This window comes from Phyllobates terribilis, unplaced genomic scaffold, assembly GCF_046119375.1.
Source record: "Phyllobates terribilis strain yellow unplaced genomic scaffold, ASM4611937v1 Scaffold_487__1_contigs__length_1357975, whole genome shotgun sequence".
NCBI lineage: Eukaryota > Metazoa > Chordata > Amphibia > Anura > Dendrobatidae > Phyllobates > Phyllobates terribilis.
Window position 1 is genome coordinate 1310692 of NW_027363247.1, and position 18329 is coordinate 1329020.

An 18329-nucleotide genomic window follows, 5' to 3' on the forward strand; every position below is an offset into this window, starting at 1 on the left:
ACGCGTGGATTGCAGCAGCAGCAAGCCGAAAAGTGCAGGCATGTAAGGGATCTAGAGGTTGACCACATGTCTTCTTAACGGGAGTCCAGGAGCTCATCTCCACAAATGGACTTTTCAGGATCCTTGGGTGGCTCCGTAGTTTGAAACCAATTCTGGTTATCGCTTCTCGGCCTTTTGGCTAAGATCAAGTGTAGTATCTGTTCTTATCAGTTTAATATCTGATACGTCCCCTATCTGGGGACCATATATTAAATGGATTTTTAGAACAGGGAGATGGAAAAAGAGCTTGCTCTGTCCACTCCACGCATTGACCTGGTATTGCAGTATCTCCAGGACCGGTGCACCCCTTCTTTAATGCAGTTTCTAAAATCAGAAAGAATTGAATTCAATGTTTTTTGTTCATTTTGCTTGTTTGTCGGATTTTGGGATGGACTCTTTGGCTTTGCTTTTCTTCTCCTCATTGGATTTTTCATGTTCAAAGTTGCAGAAGCCAGATTACAAGCTCATTTTGGTTCAACTTCAGCAACTGTGCATTGCATTGCCATGTAATGTGATGCAATGCTATCTTTCTAGCTCTCCCTTTTTACTTCCTTTTGGATAAACAGACATATTAGGCAAGCATTTTGGAGCTTTCACCTAAATAACTACAGGTGGTGAGATAAGCTGCACAATATAATTGACCTTTCAGTATATTGTTGCACACACACCATCTATTTAGCAAATGCCCTTGTTATCAACAGCAGCCTTTTAAACTCACCTGAGCTAACAGGTATGTGCGCTGGTTACTCTGCTGCGCTTAAAATTTCTTTTTTGGTTTGCTACAATGCCTTTTCTGAAACGTTGTCTCCCTCTGCTGGAACAATGACTTCTTTCATTTAATGCCTGCAGACTATAAAAGAGAACCCAACCCAAAAAGTTTGGTTGATTAGTCTGTGGCATTCTGTTAAACTGTTGCTTATGGCGGTCTCTGTGAGCTTCTCAGCGACATTCAGCCAGCCAGGTATCCTGCCTGCAGTAGATGGAATGTGGCAATGGAACGCTGGCTGCGCGTGTCATAATAGGCTCTGAGCCTTTATATACCTGTGCACAGCAGCAGCCACCTTCAGTCTGCTGCTGGACAGCCAGCAGCAGCAGCAGCAGGAGAGGAATGTAATCAGGAGCCCTCCTGCTAAGGGTAGACAGCTGCTCGTTCCACCCCACCCCCCGCCTTAATTGGTTCTCCTCCCTTCCAACGGTGTTGAGGCGGGTGGGAACAGCAGGGGGTGAAGGTGCTGTGTTTAAAGAGGTGGAGTTATGCAGATCTAAAACGCGTGGATTGCAGCAGCAGCAAGCCGAAAAGTGCAGGCATGTAAGGGATCTAGAGGTTGACAACATGTCTTCTTAACGGGAGTCCAGGAGCTCATCTCCACAAATGGACTTTTCAGGATCCTTGGGTGGCTCCGTAGTTTGAAACCAATTCTGGTTATCGCTTCTCGGCCTTTTGGCTAAGATCAAGTGTAGTATCTGTTCTTATCAGTTTAATATCTGATACGTCCCCTATCTGGGGACCATATATTAAATGGATTTTTAGAACAGGGAGATGGAAAAAGAGCTTGCTCTGTCCACTCCACGCATTGACCTGGTATTGCAGTATCTCCAGGACCGGTGCACCCCTTCTTTAATGCAGTTTCTAAAATCAGAAAGAGTTGAATTCAATGTTTTTTGTTCATTTTGCTTGTTTGTCGGATTTTGGGATGGACTCTTTGGCTTTGCTTTTCTTCTCCTCATTGGATTTTTCATGTTCAAAGTTGCAGAAGCCAGATTACAAGCTCATTTTGGTTCAACTTCAGCAACTGTGCATTGCATTGCCATGTAATGTGATGCAATGCTATCTTTCTAGCTCTCCCTTTTTACTTCCTTTTGGATAAACAGACATATTAGGCAAGCATTTTGGAGCTTTCACCTAAATAACTACAGGTGGTGAGATAAGCTGCACAATATAATTGACCTTTCAGTATATTGTTGCACACACACCATCTATTTAGCAAATGCCCTTGTTATCAACAGCAGCCTTTTAAACTCACCTGAGCTAACAGGTATGTGCGCTGGTTACTCTGCTGCGCTTAAAATTTCTTTTTTGGTTTGCTACAATGCCTTTTCTGAAACGTTGTCTCCCTCTGCTGGAACACTGACTTCTTTCATTTAATGCCTGCAGACTATAAAAGAGAACCCAACCCAAAAAGTTTGGTTGATTAGTCTGTGGCATTCTGTTAAACTGTTGCTTATGGCGGTCTCTGTGAGCTTCTCAGCGACATTCAGCCAGCCAGGTATCCTGCCTGCAGTAGATGGAATGTGGCAATGGAACGCTGGCTGCGCGTGTCATAATAGGCTCTGAGCCTTTATATACCTGTGCACAGCAGCAGCCACCTTCAGTCTGCTGCTGGACAGCCAGCAGCAGCAGCAGCAGGAGAGGTATGTAATCAGGAGCCCTCATGCTAAGGGTAGACAGCTGCTCGTTCCACCCCACCCCCCGCCTTAATTGGTTCTCCTCCCTTCCAACGGTGTTGAGGCGGGTGGGAACAGCAGGGGGTGAAGGTGCTGTGTTTAAAGAGGTGGAGTTATGCAGATCTAAAACGCGTGGATTGCAGCAGCAGCAAGCCGAAAAGTGCAGGCATGTAAGGGATCTAGAGGTTGACCACATGTCTTCTTAACGGGAGTCCAGGAGCTCATCTCCACAAATGGACTTTTCAGGATCCTTGGGTGGCTCCGTAGTTTGAAACCAATTCTGGTTATCGCTTCTCGGCCTTTTGGCTAAGATCAAGTGTAGTATCTGTTCTTATCAGTTTAATATCTGATACGTCCCCTATCTGGGGACCATATATTAAATGGATTTTTAGAACAGGGAGATGGAAAAAGAGCTTGCTCTGTCCACTCCACGCATTGACCTGGTATTGCAGTATCTCCAGGACCGGTGCACCCCTTCTTTAATGCAGTTTCTAAAATCAGAAAGAATTGAATTCAATGTTTTTTGTTCATTTTGCTTGTTTGTCGGATTTTGGGATGGACTCTTTGGCTTTGCTTTTCTTCTCCTCATTGGATTTTTCATGTTCAAAGTTGCAGAAGCCAGATTACAAGCTCATTTTGGTTCAACTTCAGCAACTGTGCATTGCATTGCCATGTAATGTGATGCAATGCTATCTTTCTAGCTCTCCCTTTTTACTTCCTTTTGGATAAACAGACATATTAGGCAAGCATTTTGGAGCTTTCACCTAAATAACTACAGGTGGTGAGATAAGCTGCACAATATAATTGACCTTTCAGTATATTGTTGCACACACACCATCTATTTAGCAAATGCCCTTGTTATCAACAGCAGCCTTTTAAACTCACCTGAGCTAACAGGTATGTGCGCTGGTTACTCTGCTGCGCTTAAAATTTCTTTTTTGGTTTGCTACAATGCCTTTTCTGAAACGTTGTCTCCCTCTGCTGGAACAATGACTTCTTTCATTTAATGCCTGCAGACTATAAAAGAGAACCCAACCCAAAAAGTTTGGTTGATTAGTCTGTGGCATTCTGTTAAACTGTTGCTTATGGCGGTCTCTGTGAGCTTCTCAGCGACATTCAGCCAGCCAGGTATCCTGCCTGCAGTAGATGGAATGTGGCAATGGAACGCTGGCTGCGCGTGTCATAATAGGCTCTGAGCCTTTATATACCTGTGCACAGCAGCAGCCACCTTCAGTCTGCTGCTGGACAGCCAGCAGCAGCAGCAGCAGGAGAGGTATGTAATCAGGAGCCCTCCTGCTAAGGGTAGACAGCTGCTCGTTCCACCCCACCCCCCGCCTTAATTGGTTCTCCTCCCTTCCAACGGTGTTGAGGCGGGTGGGAACAGCAGGGGTTGAAGGTGCTGTGTTTAAAGAGGTGGAGTTATGCAGATCTAAAACGCGTGGATTGCAGCAGCAGCAAGCCGAAAAGTGCAGGCATGTAAGGGATCTAGAGGTTGACAACATGTCTTCTTAACGGGAGTCCAGGAGCTCATCTCCACAAATGGACTTTTCAGGATCCTTGGGTGGCTCCGTAGTTTGAAACCAATTCTGGTTATCGCTTCTCGGCCTTTTGGCTAAGATCAAGTGTAGTATCTGTTCTTATCAGTTTAATATCTGATACGTCCCCTATCTGGGGACCATATATTAAATGGATTTTTAGAACAGGGAGATGGAAAAAGAGCTTGCTCTGTCCACTCCACGCATTGACCTGGTATTGCAGTATCTCCAGGACCGGTGCACCCCTTCTTTAATGCAGTTTCTAAAATCAGAAAGAATTGAATTCAATGTTTTTTGTTCATTTTGCTTGTTTGTCGGATTTTGGGATGGACTCTTTGGCTTTGCTTTTCTTCTCCTCATTGGATTTTTCATGTTCAAAGTTGCAGAAGCCAGATTACAAGCTCATTTTGGTTCAACTTCAGCAACTGTGCATTGCATTGCCATGTAATGTGATGCAATGCTATCTTTCTAGCTCTCCCTTTTTACTTCCTTTTGGATAAACAGACATATTAGGCAAGCATTTTGGAGCTTTCACCTAAATAACTACAGGTGGTGAGATAAGCTGCACAATATAATTGACCTTTCAGTATATTGTTGCACACACACCATCTATTTAGCAAATGCCCTTGTTATCAACAGCAGCCTTTTAAACTCACCTGAGCTAACAGGTATGTGCGCTGGTTACTCTGCTGCGCTTAAAATTTCTTTTTTGGTTTGCTACAATGCCTTTTCTGAAACGTTGTCTCCCTCTGCTGGAACACTGACTTCTTTCATTTAATGCCTGCAGACTATAAAAGAGAACCCAACCGAAAAAGTTTGGTTGATTAGTCTGTGGCATTCTGTTAAACTGTTGCTTATGGCGGTCTCTGTGAGCTTCTCAGCGACATTCAGCCAGCCAGGTATCCTGCCTGCAGTAGATGGAATGTGGCAATGGAACGCTGGCTGCGCGTGTCATAATAGGCTCTGAGCCTTTATATACCTGTGCACAGCAGCAGCCACCTTCAGTCTGCTGCTGGACAGCCAGCAGCAGCAGCAGCAGGAGAGGAATGTAATCAGGAGCCCTCCTGCTAAGGGTAGACAGCTGCTCGTTCCACCCCACCCCCCGCCTTAATTGGTTCTCCTCCCTTCCAACGGTGTTGAGGCGGGTGGGAACAGCAGGGGGTGAAGGTGCTGTGTTTAAAGAGGTGGAGTTATGCAGATCTAAAACGCGTGGATTGCAGCAGCAGCAAGCCGAAAAGTGCAGGCATGTAAGGGATCTAGAGGTTGACAACATGTCTTCTTAACGGGAGTCCAGGAGCTCATCTCCACAAATGGACTTTTCAGGATCCTTGGGTGGCTCCGTAGTTTGAAACCAATTCTGGTTATCGCTTCTCGGCCTTTTGGCTAAGATCAAGTGTAGTATCTGTTCTTATCAGTTTAATATCTGATACGTCCCCTATCTGGGGACCATATATTAAATGGATTTTTAGAACAGGGAGATGGAAAAAGAGCTTGCTCTGTCCACTCCACGCATTGACCTGGTATTGCAGTATCTCCAGGACCGGTGCACCCCTTCTTTAATGCAGTTTCTAAAATCAGAAAGAATTGAATTCAATGTTTTTTGTTCATTTTGCTTGTTTGTCGGATTTTGGGATGGACTCTTTGGCTTTGCTTTTCTTCTCCTCATTGGATTTTTCATGTTCAAAGTTGCAGAAGCCAGATTACAAGCTCATTTTGGTTCAACTTCAGCAACTGTGCATTGCATTGCCATGTAATGTGATGCAATGCTATCTTTCTAGCTCTCCCTTTTTACTTCCTTTTGGATAAACAGACATATTAGGCAAGCATTTTGGAGCTTTCACCTAAATAACTACAGGTGGTGAGATAAGCTGCACAATATAATTGACCTTTCAGTATATTGTTGCACACACACCATCTATTTAGCAAATGCCCTTGTTATCAACAGCAGCCTTTTAAACTCACCTGAGCTAACAGGTATGTGCGCTGGTTACTCTGCTGCGCTTAAAATTTCTTTTTTGGTTTGCTACAATGCCTTTTCTGAAACGTTGTCTCCCTCTGCTGGAACACTGACTTCTTTCATTTAATGCCTGCAGACTATAAAAGAGAACCCAACCGAAAAAGTTTGGTTGATTAGTCTGTGGCATTCTGTTAAACTGTTGCTTATGGCGGTCTCTGTGAGCTTCTCAGCGACATTCAGCCAGCCAGGTATCCTGCCTGCAGTAGATGGAATGTGGCAATGGAACGCTGGCTGCGCGTGTCATAATAGGCTCTGAGCCTTTATATACCTGTGCACAGCAGCAGCCACCTTCAGTCTGCTGCTGGACAGCCAGCAGCAGCAGCAGCAGGAGAGGAATGTAATCAGGAGCCCTCCTGCTAAGGGTAGACAGCTGCTCGTTCCACCCCACCCCCCGCCTTAATTGGTTCTCCTCCCTTCCAACGGTGTTGAGGCGGGTGGGAACAGCAGGGGGTGAAGGTGCTGTGTTTAAAGAGGTGGAGTTATGCAGATCTAAAACGCGTGGATTGCAGCAGCAGCAAGCCAAAAAGTGCAGGCATGTAAGGGATCTAGAGGTTGACAACATGTCTTCTTAACGGGAGTCCAGGAGCTCATCTCCACAAATGGACTTTTCAGGATCCTTGGGTGGCTCCGTAGTTTGAAACCAATTCTGGTTATCGCTTCTCGGCCTTTTGGCTAAGATCAAGTGTAGTATCTGTTCTTATCAGTTTAATATCTGATACGTCCCCTATCTGGGGACCATATATTAAATGGATTTTTAGAACAGGGAGATGGAAAAAGAGCTTGCTCTGTCCACTCCACGCATTGACCTGGTATTGCAGTATCTCCAGGACCGGTGCACCCCTTCTTTAATGCAGTTTCTAAAATCAGAAAGAATTGAATTCAATGTTTTTTGTTCATTTTGCTTGTTTGTCGGATTTTGGGATGGACTCTTTGGCTTTGCTTTTCTTCTCCTCATTGGATTTTTCATGTTCAAAGTTGCAGAAGCCAGATTACAAGCTCATTTTGGTTCAACTTCAGCAACTGTGCATTGCATTGCCATGTAATGTGATGCAATGCTATCTTTCTAGCTCTCCCTTTTTACTTCCTTTTGGATAAACAGACATATTAGGCAAGCATTTTGGAGCTTTCACCTAAATAACTACAGGTGGTGAGATAAGCTGCACAATATAATTGACCTTTCAGTATATTGTTGCACACACACCATCTATTTAGCAAATGCCCTTGTTATCAACAGCAGCCTTTTAAACTCACCTGAGCTAACAGGTATGTGCGCTGGTTACTCTGCTGCGCTTAAAATTTCTTTTTTGGTTTGCTACAATGCCTTTTCTGAAACGTTGTCTCCCTCTGCTGGAACACTGACTTCTTTCATTTAATGCCTGCAGACTATAAAAGAGAACCCAACCCAAAAAGTTTGGTTGATTAGTCTGTGGCATTCTGTTAAACTGTTGCTTATGGCGGTCTCTGTGAGCTTCTCAGCGACATTCAGCCAGCCAGGTATCCTGCCTGCAGTAGATGGAATGTGGCAATGGAACGCTGGCTGCGCGTGTCATAATAGGCTCTGAGCCTTTATATACCTGTGCACAGCAGCAGCCACCTTCAGTCTGCTGCTGGACAGCCAGCAGCAGCAGCAGCAGGAGAGGTATGTAATCAGGAGCCCTCCTGCTAAGGGTAGACAGCTGCTCGTTCCACCCCACCCCCCACCTTAATTGGTTCTCCTCCCTTCCAACGGTGTTGAGGCGGGTGGGAACAGCAGGGGGTGAAGGTGCTGTGTTTAAAGAGGTGGAGTTATGCAGATCTAAAACGCGTGGATTGCAGCAGCAGCAAGCCGAAAAGTGCAGGCATGTAAGGGATCTAGAGGTTGACAACATGTCTTCTTAACGGGAGTCCAGGAGCTCATCTCCACAAATGGACTTTTCAGGATCCTTGGGTGGCTCCGTAGTTTGAAACCAATTCTGGTTATCGCTTCTCGGCCTTTTGGCTAAGATCAGTAGTATCTTTCGAAAAGGCGGTTTTGGATGTTGGCCGCCCTAGTAGATTGATACATTATGCACACTGGGGTTTAGGCGCTTGTTAGTACGCCAGGTGGCTAATATAGTCATCTGGTGGAAAGCATGGCCCCCCAGGATCGACGCCATTGGGCCGGGGAAGATCGAAAGCCCGAAGTGTGAAGTGCCCCAGGAGTGGTGACCCTGGGGTGCCTTAACTCACTGGGATTGGGAACCCCACTTGAGTTTATGGCACATTTGCACAAGCACTTCAAATTTTCTTTCTTCGCACACACCCTTATTCCGGGCCTTCTGGCCTTAGGATGGGGAATTTTTCAATTCCCGGTCGAAGGTCCGGGCAGTATTATACTGTGAAACCTTCACTATTTATTTAATTTCTTTGTCACTGTGTGTCCACTTATTCACGTGTGTCACGTCCTACTAGGATTTTGTCGGGATGCGGTTCCCTTACGGGTTCCTCTCTTGGCAGGTCTAGGGGGGGAGTGTGTGGCCATCAGGTTCCGCTCCCCCCTGAACCCCCCTGGCTCTCCTCTTTTGGGAGGAGAGCGTTGTTGGCTCCCCTCTTCCGGGAGGGGAGCACAGTCTTTGGCTCCCAGTGGCTTGCTCGGGTGAGAACTCGGGCAGGTGCTGGGGGTAAGATTGGGTCGCCTCTGGCTTCGGCTGGAGGTGGCTTTTTGTCCCTGTTCCTCGCTGTGGCCTTTTGGCTCGGAGGGACGGGGAATGGTTTGGGGGACCCTTCTCCTTTTGGAGAGGGTTTCAAGAAGACCAGCATCCCAGTGCACTTTTTTTGTGGCACTTGTCACTTTTTTAAGCGCACTCGGGTTTTGTACACGAATTCGGGCTTTCAAAAAAAAAAAAAAAAATCTGTTCTTATCAGTTTAATATCTGATACGTCCCCTATCTGGGGACCATATATTAAATGGATTTTTAGAACAGGGAGATGGAAAAAGAGCTTGCTCTGTCCACTCCACGCATTGACCTGGTATTGCAGTATCTCCAGGACCGGTGCACCCCTTCTTTAATGCAGTTTCTAAAATCAGAAAGAATTGAATTCAATGTTTTTTGTTCATTTTGCTTGTTTGTCGGATTTTGGGATGGACTCTTTGGCTTTGCTTTTCTTTTCCTCATTGGATTTTTCATGTTCAAAGTTGCAGAAGCCAGATTACAAGCTCATTTTGGTTCAACTTCAGCAACTGTGCATTGCATTGCCATGTAATGTGATGCAATGCTATCTTTCTAGCTCTCCCTTTTTACTTCCTTTTGGATAAACAGACATATTAGGCAAGCATTTTGGAGCTTTCACCTAAATAACTACAGGTGGTGAGATAAGCTGCACAATATAATTGACCTTTCAGTATATTGTTGCACACACACCATCTATTTAGCAAATGCCCTTGTTATCAACAGCAGCCTTTTAAACTCACCTGAGCTAACAGGTATGTGCGCTGGTTACTCTGCTGCGCTTAAAATTTCTTTTTTTGTTTGCTACAATGCCTTTTCTGAAACGTTGTCTCCTTCTGCTGGAACACTGACTTCTTTCATTTAATGCCTGCAGACTATAAAAGAGAACCCAACCCAAAAAGTTTGGTTGATTAGTCTGTGGCATTCTGTTAAACTGTTGCTTATGGCGGTCTCTGTGAGCTTCTCAGCGACATTCAGCCAGCCAGGTATCCTGCCTGCAGTAGATGGAATGTGGCAATGGAACGCTGGCTGCGCGTGTCATAATAGGCTCTGAGCCTTTATATACCTGTGCACAGCAGCAGCCACCTTCAGTCTGCTGCTGGACAGCCAGCAGCAGCAGCAGCAGGAGAGGTATGTAATCAGGAGCCCTCCTGCTAAGGGTAGACAGCTGCTCGTTCCACCCCACCCCCCGCCTTAATTGGTTCTCCTCCCTTCCAACGGTGTTGAGGCGGGTGGGAACAGCAGGGGGTGAAGGTGCTGTGTTTAAAGAGGTGGAGTTATGCAGATCTAAAACGCGTGGATTGCAGCAGCAGCAAGCCGAAAAGTGCAGGCATGTAAGGGATCTAGAGGTTGACAACATGTCTTCTTAACGGGAGTCCAGGAGCTCATCTCCACAAATGGACTTTTCAGGATCCTTGGGTGGCTCCGTAGTTTGAAACCAATTCTGGTTATCGCTTCTCGGCCTTTTGGCTAAGATCAAGTGCAGTGATCTAGCGGTTTTTGCCTTGGTCTTGGCTGGGAGGCGCTTGGGGTACCCGACTCCTTGGCCTGGGGGGATCGCTACACTTATCGGTGGAGCTAAACCCCCCTGCTGCTATTAGGGAGTCGGATTAGTCCCTGGGCAACGAGAGGCGATCACCTTGTCACCACACATAGCTGTGGGGGGCAACTGTCGCCACACATAGCTGTGGTGGCAACATTTGGAGGATTAAAAGGAAAAAACGGAAGGAAAACGGATCGTTGAGATGGAGTTTTGGAAAAAGAAGAGATGCTTACGTTTTTTTGTGAAACGGGAGACGGAAGAAACTTTTTTGGAAGAAAAATGGATTCTGGAAATTTTGAGGAAATATGAAGTTTTGGAGAAGGATATCTACTGTATGCAAGAAATAAAGCAAGGTAAAGTTTGTGATGTGATTCTAGTTTCTGAGGAAAAGTGCATTCATTTTTTCAAAGGCTGGAGTGAAGAGGATTCTGGGAAAATTGGAGTAAGTGCATCATTCATGGGGAAACCGAAGAGTGTGATAATTTACATGGACAATCCGTTTGTGGAAATAGAGGAGATAATGGTTTTTTTGGAATCTAAATGTAAGATGGTAAAGTTTCAGAAATTATACAGGAACAAAGTTGGTATTTGGAACGGAAAGAGACGTTTTTTGGTGTGGACAACAGGAGAAGAAAATTTGCATAATGGGAGGATTATGTTAAACGGGAGTTCTGGGTATTGTTACATGGAAAGCAGCAAAGGAACTTTTGAAAAGAACTTTGGAGGACAAAAGGAAGATATTGGTGATAAAATGAAGAAGGAAGTTGATGCGATAATTATAGAGGAGAATAAGCAGGGAAAAGAAGTTGAAAGTTTAAAGGTGAAATTGAAGAAAAAGGTAACGGTACAGGAAAATTGTGGATCAAGGAAAGTATCTGGTGAAAAGAAAGAAGTAAAAGAGGAAAAGGGTAAAGTGTTGGAGAAGGTGGTGACTTTCAGAGATGATGAGGAAGAGTATGATTGGGAACAGATGCGGTTAGAGCATGAGGAGGAAGAAAAGAAGTTAAGGGGTTTTGTTGGGAGGAAAGTAAAAGAGAAAAAGGGGATATTTAGTTTGGGAAACCGGGTGAAGTAATGTCAGTTGTGATTTGTTTGGAAACTGTTGAAACTGCAAAGGAATTGTTATGTTTAACTTTATATATATTAATTCAAATTAAAAAATATAAATATAATATCTAAACACGATGATGGAACTAAAATCTTGAGTTTGGTGATATATGATTTAAGATTATAAAACTTAATTTCTGAGTGTTTGGAACAAAAAAAAAAAAAAAAAAAAAAAAAAATCTGTTCTTATCAGTTTAATATCTGATACGTCCCCTATCTGGGGACCATATATTAAATGGATTTTTAGAACAGGGAGATGGAAAAAGAGCTTGCTCTGTCCACTCCACGCATTGACCTGGTATTGCAGTATCTCCAGGACCGGTGCACCCCTTCTTTAATGCAGTTTCTAAAATCAGAAAGTATTGAATTCAATGTTTTTTGTTCATTTTGCTTGTTTGTCGAATTTTGGGATGGACTCTTTGGCTTTGCTTTTCTTCTCCTCATTGGATTTTTCATGTTCAAAGTTGCAGAAGCCAGATTACAAGCTCATTTTGGTTCAACTTCAGCAACTGTGCATTGCATTGCCATGTAATGTAACGCAATGCTATCTTTCTAGCTCTCCCTCTTTACTTCCTTTTGGATAAACAGACATATTAGGCAAGCATTTTGGAGCTTTCACCTAAATAACTACAGGTGGTGAGATAAGCTGCACAATATAATTGACCTTTCAGTATATTGTTGCACACACACCATCTATTTAGCAAATGCCCTTGTTATCAACAGCAGCCTTTTAAACTCACCTGAGCTAACAGGTATGTGCGCTGGTTACTCTGCTGCGCTTAAAATTTCTTTTTTGGTTTGCTACAATGCCTTTTCTGAAACGTTGTCTCCCTCTGCTGGAACACTGACTTCTTTCAATTAATGCCTGCAGACTATAAAAGAGAACCCAACCCAAAAAGTTTGGTTGATTAGTCTGTGGCATTCTGTTAAACTGTTGCTTATGGCGGTCTCTGTGAGCTTCTCAGCGACATTCAGCCAGCCAGGTATCCTGCCTGCAGTAGATGGAATGTGGCAATGGAACGCTGGCTGCGCGTGTCATAATAGGCTCTGAGCCTTTATATACCTGCGCACAGCAGCAGCCACCTTCAGTCTGCTGCTGGACAGCCAGCAGCAGCAGGAGAGGTAAGTAATCAGCAGCCCTCCTGCTAAAGGTAGACAGCTGCTCGTTCCACCCCACCCCCCGCCTTAATTGGTTCTCCTCCCTTCCAACGGTGTTGAGGCGGGTGGGAACAGCAGGGGGTGAGGGTGCTGTGTTTAAAGAGGTGGAGTTATGCAGATCTAAAACGCGTGGATTGCAGCAGCAGCAAGCCGAAAAGTGCAGGCATGTAAGGGATCTAGAGGTTGACAACATGTCTTCTTAACGGGAGTCCAGGAGCTCATCTCCACAAATGGACTCTTCAGGATCCTTGGGTGGCTCTGTAGTTCGAAACCAATTCTGGTTATCGCTTCTCGGCCTTTTGGCTAAGATCAAGTGTAGTATCTGTTCTTATCAGTTTAATATCTGATACGTCCCCTATCTGGGGACCATATATTAAATGGATTTTTAGAACAGGGAGATGGAAAAAGAGCTTGCTCTGTCCACTCCACGCATTGACCTGGTATTGCAGTATCTCCAGGACCGGTGCACCCCTTCTTTAATGCAGTTTCTAAAATCAGAAAGTATTGAATTCAATGTTTTTTGTTCATTTTGCTTGTTTGTCGGATTTTGGGATGGACTCTTTGGCTTTGCTTTTCTTCTCCTCATTGGATTTTTCATGTTCAAAGTTGCAGAAGCCAGATGACAAGCTCATTTTGGTTCAACTTCAGCAACTGTGCATTGCATTGCCATGTAATGTAACGCAATGCTATCTTTCTAGCTCTCCCTCTTTACTTCCTTTTGGATAAACAGACATATTAGGCAAGCATTTTGGAGCTTTCACCTAAATAACTACAGGTGGTGAGATAAGCTGCACAATATAATTGACTTTTCAGTATATTGTTGCACACACACCATCTATTTAGCAAATGCCCTTGTTATCAACAGCAGCCTTTTAAACTCACCTGAGCTAACAGGTATGTGAGCTGGTTACTCTGCTGCGCTTAAAATTTCTTTTTTGGTTTGCTACAATGCCTTTTGTGAAACGTTGTCTCCCTCTGCTGGAACACTGACTTCTTTCATTTAATGCCTGCAGACTATAAAAGAGAAACCAACCCAAAAAGTTTGGTTGATTAGTCTGTGGCATTCTGTTAAACTGTTGCTTATGGCGGTCTCTGTGAGCTTCTCAGCGACATTCAGCCAGCCAGGTATCCTGCCTGCAGTAGATGGAATGTGGCAAAGGAACGCTGGCTGCGCGAGTCATAATAGGCTCTGAGCCTTTATATACCTGCGCACAGCAGCAGCCACCTTCAGTCTGCTGCTGGACAGCCAGCAGCAGCAGCAGGAAAGGTAAGTAATCAGCAACCCTCCTGCTAAGGGTAGACAGCTGCTCGTTCCACCCCCCCCCCACCTTAATTGGTTCTCCTCCCTTCCAACGGTGTTGAGGCGGGTGGGAACAGCCGGGGGTGAGGGTGCTGTGCTAAAAGAGGTGGAGTTATGCAGATCTAAAACGCGTGGATTGCAGCAGCAGCAAGCCGAAAAGTGCAGGCATGTGAGGGATCTAGAGGTTGACAGCATGTCTTCTTAACGGGAGTCCAGGTGGCCATCTCCACAAATGGACGTTTCAGGATCCTTGGGTGGCACCGTAGTCCGAAACCAATTCTGGTTATCGCTTCTCGGCCTTTTGGCTAAGATCAAGTGTAGTATCTGTTCTTATCAGTTTAATATCTGATACGTCCCCTATCTGGGGACCATATATTAAATGGATTTTTAGAACAGGGAGATGGAAAAAGAGCTTGCTCTGTCCACTCCACGCATTGACCTGGTATTGCAGTATCTCCAGGACCGGTGCACCCCTTCTTTAATGCAGTTTCTGAAATCAGAAAGAATTGAATTCAATGCTTTTTGTTCATTTTGCTTGTTTGTCGGATTTTGGGATGGACTCTTTGGCTTTGCTTTTCTTCTCCTCATTGGATTTTTCATGTTAAAAGTTGCAGATGCCAGATGACAAGCTCATTTTTGTTCAACTTCAGCAACTGTGCATTGCATTGCCATGTAATGTAATGCAATGCTATCTATCTAGCTCTCCCTCTTTACTTCCTTTTGGATAAACAGACATATTAGGCAAGCATTTTGGAGCTTTCACCTAAATAACTACAGGTGGTGAGATAAGCTGCACAATATAATTGACCTTTCAGTATATTGTTGCACACACACCATCTATTTAGCAAATGCCCTTGTTATCAACAGCAGCCTTTTAAACTCACCTGAGCTAACAGGTATGTGAGCTGGTTACTCTGCTGCGCTTAAAATTTCTTTTTTGGTTTGCTACAATGCCTTTTGTGAAACGTTGTCTCCCTCTGCTGGAACACTGACTTCTTTCATTTAATGCCTGCAGACTATAAAAGAGAAACCAACCCAAAAAGTTTGGTTGATTAGTCTGTGGCATTCTTTTAAACTGTTGCTTATGGCGGTCTCTGTGAGCTTCTCAGTGACATTCAGCCATCCAGGTATCCCGCCTGCAGTAGATGGAATGTGGCAATGGAACGCTGGCTGCGCGTGTCATAATAGGCTCTGAGCCTTTATATACCTGCGCACAGCAGCAGCCACCTTCAGTCTGCTGCTGGACAGCCAGCAGCAGCAGCAGGAAAGGTAAGTAATCAGCAACCCTCCTGCTAAGGGTAGACAGCTGCTCGTTCCACCCCCCCCCCGCCTTAATTGGTTCTCCTCCCTTCCAACGGTGTTGAGGCGGGTGGGAACAGCCGGGGGTGAGGGTGCTGTGCTAAAAGAGGTGGAGTTATGCAGATCTAAAACGCGTGGATTGCAGCAGCAGCAAGCTGAAAAGTGCAGGCATGTGAGGGATCTAGAGGTTGACAGCATGTCTTCTTAACGGGAGTCCAGGTGGCCATCTCCACAAATGGACTTTTCAGGATCCTTGGGTGGCACCGTAGTCCGAAACCAATTCTGGTTATCGCTTCTCGGCCTTTTGGCTTAGATCTTGTATCTGGTCAGAAGGATCCTATAGTGTCTCCCCCTCGGCCTTGCAGCATCGCCACTTAGGTGGCTTAAGCTGCCTGCTGCTATTGGGGGGGGTCCAGAGGAAACGAGAGGTGATAATGGGCGTCAAGATTCGCTATGCCGGGACCGATGATATTCGGGTCAAAAATGCTTTTCGCATTGATATTGAGGAGTCGAGGAGGAATTTCTTTAACCTGCGGTTCTTGGTGGAAGTCGTCATCTTCAAGATTTTGAATGTTGGTCGTGGAGACATCATTTGCCTACAGGAGTTCCCAAAGAATGGCCGGTACGTTTTAGTCCTTGATCGTATGGCAGCTTGCCAGAATCTTTTCAAGACTCTAAAGAATCAGCAAGCCTTGGATCATCCGGCTCTTGATGGGCTTACATTCACGGTATTGTATACTAAGGGGGAAGTGCCAGTTATTGTGTTTATGCACAACCCCCTTGTGGATGTGGAGGACATTACTAGATTCCTGAACCGTCATTGCAGCTATGTGTCCTACTCACACAAGGTGAGGAATGAGGTGGGCTTGTGGACTGGCAAACACAAATTTTTTGTATGGTTCCAGGAGGACCCCCAGGGACCTGGGGGTATCCACTACCCTCCCCTCAGTTTTGCCATCGGGAGGGATAGAGGGTATATGTATTTTCCTGGTGCTCCGCGTTTTTGCAGGAAGTGTAAATCCTTTGGACACTACCAAGAGGACTGCACGGTGGAGAAGTTTTGTGGGAAATGCAATAAAGAGGGTCATCTGGCAATGGAGTGTACTAACTCCATGGTTTGTAATGCATGTGGCGAGGAGGGACACGCTTTCAAGGACTGTCCCCATCGTTCCAGGTCATATGCAGAGGCCGTGTCCCCACGTCCTACTACTGCCGCCACTATTGGTGAGGCGATCGAGGCAGTAAGGGACTTCATGGAAGAGATGGAGCAAGCACCCGATCCTGCTGGTGGAAGCGCTGTTGAGATAGAGCCTGCAGATATGTCAATTCTGCTTGATGTGAGTGGTGAGGGAGAAGTGAGCGGTTCACTCTCCACAACGCCGGTGTTGGCTTTGGAAAGCTCAGAGGCAATTCATGAAGGTGGTGGTGGCCAGGGTGACTTCACCGGGGCTGTGGTGAGGCCCCCTGATGAGGACTCTGATGTGTCTTCTGCAAAGAAGTTCCGGCCAGATTTTTCACCTGCCAGTATTGGGAGCATCAGCCCCTTAAGTGATAGGAGCTATCCCGAGAGCTACAGTGCCTCTCCTAGGAGGTCTTTTTTGGAGGAGGGGGCCAGCATTCTCTGCTTAACATCAGGAATCGAGTTTCAAGACGAGAAAGGTTGACTCTTCGGTGGGGGGTATGTTCTTTTTTACCGAATATGGTTAAAAAATGGGCTCCAACGTGGGCTGTAGTGTACTGTCAATAAATGTAAGGCTTATAAAATCTAAGCCTAGAAGATTGGCTATACTGGAAGAACTAAAAAATCTTGGAGCAAATATTTACTGTCTGCAAGAGTGCGGAATTGAAGAGTCACCTCCTGAAAAGGACTGGGTATATGGGTATAGCATTTGGTCAGGTTCAATGACAAACAAAAATGATGGTGTGGGGATTTTGTTGGGGAATAGGGATTTAAGTTTTGAAAATTATATGGTGGTGGAGCCAGGTCGTTGTATAATGGCAGTGGTTAAGGGGAGAGGGTGGAGGGTGAAAATTGTTAACGTGTATTGTCCAATTAACAAAGGGGATAGGTTAGCACTATTAGAGAAAATACGTTTATTTTTGCCTGGAAGGATTCCAATATTATTAGTTGGTGATTTCAATTGTGTTTCTGAAGGGGAAATTGATGTCACGGGTAAGGTCCTTAATCAAATTACATCTGATTTTTCTTTTTTAGATGCAGCGGAATTTTTGAGTAAGCCACCACCGGCCACATATAGAGCTGATAGGGGAGGAATAGTGTCCAGGATTGACCGCATGCTGTATACAAATAGAGGTTTGGTGTGTAAATTTTTTAAACAGCATGTTTTTTCTTTCACAGACCATGAATGTTTGTGGGGTATGTTTGAAGGTGATAAAAAAATGGTGCATGGTGTTGGGGTATGGAAGCTAAATGTTAGGTTGTTAGAGGATGTTAGGGTTATGAGAGACTTCGAAAGTAAGTATGAATGGTGGAGGTCTAGGAAAAATAATTTTGTGGATGTGACTGTATGGTGGGATTGGGTGAAAGTGGAAATTAAGATTTTTTTTAGGAGGTGGGGTTATAAAAAAGCAGCAATTGAAAGAGGCAGATTTAAAGATTTAAATATGAGGATTGAGTGGTTACATAAAATGAGTATGAAAGGAATTGATGTTAGTGATCAACTCAGAGGAGCGAGAGATGAGATGAAGCGTGTTTTGGAAAAGCGTGGGAAGGAAATTATTTTTAGGACGAGAGTTGAGCATTTGGATATGGATGAGAAGTGTACGAGGTACTTTTTTAAAAAAATGTGCAGTAAAAAAGATGAGTTGGATGAGGTTGTAAATGATAATGGTATGACTGTGGTTGGAAGGGAAGTGTTGGATGAGGTACATAGTTTCTATAGTAGTTTATTTGAGTCTAAATGGGTGGATGGGGGTTTGAAAAAGCATGTGTTAGGTATGTTGGAGAGTCAGCTTGAATCAGGGGAACGTGAGTGTTTGAGTGAAGATATTGTTTTTGATGAGGTTAAAAAGGCGGTGGATGGTGCGAAAAAGAATAAAACACCTGGGAAAGATGGGTTGCCTGTGGAGTTTTATGTAAAAGCATGGGATGTGATTGGTGTTGATTTTGTGGAGGTATGTCAATATATGTGGATGAATGGTGTACTTTGTAATTCCATGAAAGAAGGAGTAGTTGTTT

General features: G+C 44.8%; 8 non-coding genes and 2 pseudogenes across 8 annotated transcripts; all 10 read left to right on the forward strand.

Moving 5' to 3' along the window:
• The first annotated feature begins 158 nt into the window (after window positions 1-158).
• On the forward strand, window positions 159-349 carry LOC141229614 (U2 spliceosomal RNA). The gene has a single exon (XR_012296269.1). It is a non-coding gene; the product is annotated as a U2 spliceosomal RNA (small nuclear RNA).
• Window positions 350-1464: 1115 nt separating this feature from the next.
• LOC141229615 (U2 spliceosomal RNA) lies at window positions 1465-1655 on the forward strand. The gene has a single exon (XR_012296270.1). It is a non-coding gene; the product is annotated as a U2 spliceosomal RNA (small nuclear RNA).
• A 1115-nt stretch (window positions 1656-2770) lies between these two features.
• On the forward strand, window positions 2771-2961 carry LOC141229617 (U2 spliceosomal RNA). Its single transcript, XR_012296272.1, has one exon. It is a non-coding gene; the product is annotated as a U2 spliceosomal RNA (small nuclear RNA).
• Window positions 2962-4076: 1115 nt separating this feature from the next.
• LOC141229618 (U2 spliceosomal RNA) lies at window positions 4077-4267 on the forward strand. The gene has a single exon (XR_012296273.1). It is a non-coding gene; the product is annotated as a U2 spliceosomal RNA (small nuclear RNA).
• Window positions 4268-5382: 1115 nt separating this feature from the next.
• On the forward strand, window positions 5383-5573 carry LOC141229619 (U2 spliceosomal RNA). Its single transcript, XR_012296274.1, has one exon. It is a non-coding gene; the product is annotated as a U2 spliceosomal RNA (small nuclear RNA).
• A 1115-nt stretch (window positions 5574-6688) lies between these two features.
• On the forward strand, window positions 6689-6879 carry LOC141229620 (U2 spliceosomal RNA). The gene has a single exon (XR_012296275.1). It is a non-coding gene; the product is annotated as a U2 spliceosomal RNA (small nuclear RNA).
• A 1998-nt stretch (window positions 6880-8877) lies between these two features.
• Window positions 8878-9058, forward strand: LOC141229691 (U2 spliceosomal RNA; annotated as a pseudogene).
• A 2443-nt stretch (window positions 9059-11501) lies between these two features.
• LOC141229689 (U2 spliceosomal RNA) lies at window positions 11502-11705 on the forward strand (annotated as a pseudogene).
• A 1109-nt stretch (window positions 11706-12814) lies between these two features.
• Window positions 12815-13005, forward strand: LOC141229621 (U2 spliceosomal RNA). The gene has a single exon (XR_012296276.1). It is a non-coding gene; the product is annotated as a U2 spliceosomal RNA (small nuclear RNA).
• Window positions 13006-14116: 1111 nt separating this feature from the next.
• Window positions 14117-14307, forward strand: LOC141229623 (U2 spliceosomal RNA). The gene has a single exon (XR_012296278.1). It is a non-coding gene; the product is annotated as a U2 spliceosomal RNA (small nuclear RNA).
• Window positions 14308-18329: the final 4022 nt, after the last annotated feature.